Source organism: Vanacampus margaritifer, chromosome 2, assembly GCF_051991255.1.
Source record: "Vanacampus margaritifer isolate UIUO_Vmar chromosome 2, RoL_Vmar_1.0, whole genome shotgun sequence".
In the NCBI taxonomy this organism is placed as follows: Eukaryota; Metazoa; Chordata; class Actinopteri; order Syngnathiformes; family Syngnathidae; genus Vanacampus; species Vanacampus margaritifer.
The window spans coordinates 49589829-49594002 of record NC_135433.1 but is presented as its reverse complement, the minus strand read 5'-3'; positions in this window follow the sequence as shown (position 1 = coordinate 49594002).

Below are 4174 nucleotides of genomic sequence, written 5' to 3'. Positions count from 1 at the left end.
CTTGATCCTCTTTTTTGTCTTGTCTGCAGTTCCTACATCTCAAAAGGAAAAATCCGTTCCAGTTCTTTCCAGATTTGAGTGTTTCCTGGGATTCAGTCCAGAGTGAGCAGCCAGAAGTCCGTTGATTCATCCAAATGAGAAAAATAATGAATTCAACTTTTTTTGCTGAGATTTTGACTCTTGACGGAGTTAGCGTAAAGACAATGCGGAAGACTGCCTCCCCTCCAGTTGCTTCCCCAGTGAAAGCTTGAGAGCAATAATCCTCCGGCTTGATGTGCGGTTGTTAATGAACAACTGTATAGGTGACAGTCACAACACCAGTCAGGCCGAGGCAGGCGGGACCATGAAGACGCCCACAATCCATTTGGGCCAACACCGCACTGTCCCGCTCGCAGATTATCTATATGGGACTGAAATACCTTACTGACATGGAAATCGCCACAAAATTCCATAAAAGTGCCAGCAACTGCCTGATCCACATTGTTTTGTCATTAATGGACGGAATTGTGAATACATAAGATGACTTATGTCAGAAAGAAATGTTCAGAAGTTGTTGTTTTTTTTGCTCAACGCAGAGGTGCTTGTGTGGTGAGAGGGACAAAGGTGACGGCAGGCTATAAAGACAGGGCTGGTGTGGAGCTGATAAACAGTGGATGCTATAAAAGTAGGGTGGATTAAGCCTGTAAAAGACCAAACTGCTTATGAACCGCGATCGCCACCGACCACTGTCAGAAGACTGAAGTCAAATTTTTAAGCTTTTTGGGGGGGCTTTCCAAGTATTTGAAATGTAAAGGGCATTACAAATTAAATGTATTATTGTTATTATTATTATTATTTTACACATGCCTAGCAGCACTGATGTCTGCTGGAAGTCAGGTAGCGTAATTGACAGTAAGAAGAAGAGGCAGAGAAGGTCCCCAACAATATTTGTTGTTCCCACAGAGCAGAGAGAACATGTCTCTGAGTATTGTTGTATGCTTTATTTGTACTGTATGTGTTGCTAAGTACGTAGCAGTTTCTTGAAGCATTATAATTAACACAGCATCTATGCTTTTCACGTCTATGGCATTTTACGTTCTACCAGAGTACTTCTTCTTTTTCTTTTTTTACAAGTAAATGTACTTCATCTTAATCTTCGAGTGTGCGTAAATTCATCAGGTTCTGGCTTGATTACTTCATTGGCAAACTCCGCCATGCACACAAAACCAAATGATCACAGTGTGCGCATACCAGCGTTGAATCCACGGTCAACATTTCCTGTGAAAGCTTCTTGCTTTCTAGCATCAACTTGGCTTCCTGTTGAGCTGCCACCTTTCTGCTCGTAAAGCTCTTGAGCAAACACCAATGACGTCGTAATATTTGGGTTGGCGGGGGTTGAACAGTCATTTCGACCCATTGCAATTTCATGTGAAGAGGTCTTCCAGTCCAACGCGCCCTGGCATGATGTTATCTAGAAGAGGAAACATTGACATGTTAAAAGGAACAAGGCTGGTTTATTGTCTCATCGCAGTTGTTTCATGGTAACCACATGCAATGAAGGCATGCTGAAACTGTTATAGTGTGCGCACACTCATAAATAGAAATACATTTTGGAAAATAAATATGACAGCACAATCAACCATATCAAAATGTTTACATTGCGATATCATTTATTGTATTATTTTACGTTATGCAAGCCTGAGCACAAAAACGGCAATACAATTCGCTGAATCAAGGACACATCTGTACTTGCTCCTGCACTCGCTCAGGACTTCTAACTATTTTGTTGACATTGGGATTTTTAACTACATTGTTGCAATATGCCTGGCGGGAAAAAAAACTGACGAAATTGAGATAAAATCTTCTCTTGCAAAACTCAAAGAAATGGTCAACCGGAATACTTGAAATGGAAAAGAGCATCGAGACACTTCTACAGGAAATTCAGCAGTTGAAGAAAGAGACACAAGAAAAAGATCGACGCATTGTCATCTTGGAACAAAAAGTGGATGATTTGGAACAGAATCTTCAAATCAACGATGTGATAGTTACAGGTATCCAGATTAAACTACGCAGCGGCCCTCGGGCGAGAGCTGCGGCCAGCATAAGTGAAGTTGATTCTGTCGAACAGCAAGTGACAATTCAACTCAGAGATTTGGGATTAATTGTGGATCCAGCGCACATCCAGATGTGCTTTTGGCTTCCATCTGGGGGGACACGACCACCGGCAGTTCTGATCAGGTTTGTTGACAGGAAGAAAAAGATTGTCCTTTTGAGAGATAGCTACAAGCTTAAAGGTAAACTCGTCTACGTCAATGAAAATCTCACAAAACAAAATGCTGACATTTCCAGAAGGGCGCGACAATTGAGAAAGAATGGATTTATCGAGAACACATGGACAAAACACTGTCAGATCTTCATCCAAACAAAAGAAGACTCATCTTCTCAGAAAGAAATACGGATCGTGAAAAGAGTGGAAGAATTGGCGGAGTTTGAGAGACAATAACTGCTATCAGTAACTCACATCATTAAATTGTGGATTATGTCTTACCCAAATGAAATTATTGTAACATATTACTAATTAAAAACTGGAGCGGTCATGATTTGAATAATGTAAATATAGCATATGATTACTTGCTGACACTGCCAAGATTAACTCTTGTTTATACACCTGCATTGATAACATGCATTGCTGTTCCTGTAAGGATGTAAACATTATCTGGCCCTATTTCTTCTTGGACATTTGTTGTAACATGCAAGATACGGTTGTATTGTGGCTGCAATGTATCTGCTGTAAATAGTTACAATGGGGTTGGGAACATGGTTCCGGGATGCAGCTAGCGGGGGCTACTCCGCCGGGTGGGCTGGCCTTGGTGGGCGCTCAGAAGTATCAAAATCTAAGCATCATCAGATGCTGAACTGACCAGAATGGAGTGAACATTGCTGTGGACGCACAATGGGCAGAATGCAGAATGCCCATCTACTCTTTTGGAAGCCACAACATGTGTGTAAGCTGATCCAAGGTCAGCGAAGACGCTACTGGCGAACGAGCATGCGTTCGACTTGGCTGCTCGCCTGGTTGGGTGGGCCTATTTACTTTATAGTAAAGGTTGAGGTTATGGATGTAGGAAGGTGAAAGAGACGAGATTGAGGTCAGACTGCGATACGATCATTTCAGAAGCTAATGATTAGTTCCTTTATGGCACCTCAACAATTTGATCTATCAATTGGCAGCCTATTAGTAAATCAGGCAAATAAGTAACTGAGTGACCTCTATGGCATCAAATTGTTAGTCTCACCTCGCCACTGATGAGAAATCACCCACTCAGTCCTAGGTCCTGCTTATTAATGTTGTGGCACTATCTCTTATTTTCAACCACACGTTTACTCATTCGTGATTTATGATTGCTGATAAAGCACACAAGTGATTCCGATTTATCAGACACTTGCACAATCTAATGAGTTCCCGTTTAAGAGCTGTTCGAGAAAGAAAAAAAATTACAAAGATAATAGCGCAGTTTTGTGTGAGACAGTTATTCATTGAACAAAATGTTTACTATTGTGGTAGTCGAACTGCACTGCATCATATGGAGAGCTGTTTATGATATTTTGGTAATTTTGCTACATAAGAGGGCAAAAAAATTACAAATTGTCCTTGTATGGGTTTTCTTTATGTTAATGAAAGACGCCTAAGTTGTCCTTAGGTGTGAATTTGAGTGTACAATTTTATTTACCTATATGTTTCCTGCTGTGGCTGGCTTAGCAACCAGTTCTGGACGTACAGTATCTGCCTCTCGCCCAAAGTCTGGGGTGGGCTCCAACTATTCGAAAACCTAATGATAGAAGTGAATATATAAAATTAATGGATAGTCATAAAGCTGTTGCTTGAACAACAATGTGTACTGTGGAAGGGTATGATATAGATATCATATTAAGTGACTTTTTGGGTGGATTGCAGATAATGGGGGCGTTTAATGCCGTAAAGGCAAACAATTTAGGTTTAAAAAATTATTGATTTGACTACAAAACACTCAGATGTTCATTGTTTGGGTAACAAGTGAAGTTTTACTTAATAATTATTACTCAATAGTAAATAATACGAGTTAAATCATGTTCAGCAGTACTATCATTCAAGTTTTCCAAACAAAGCGTTTTGACTGACTCTTTGCCACTCCAATGCTTCCCTCTAGTGGAAAAT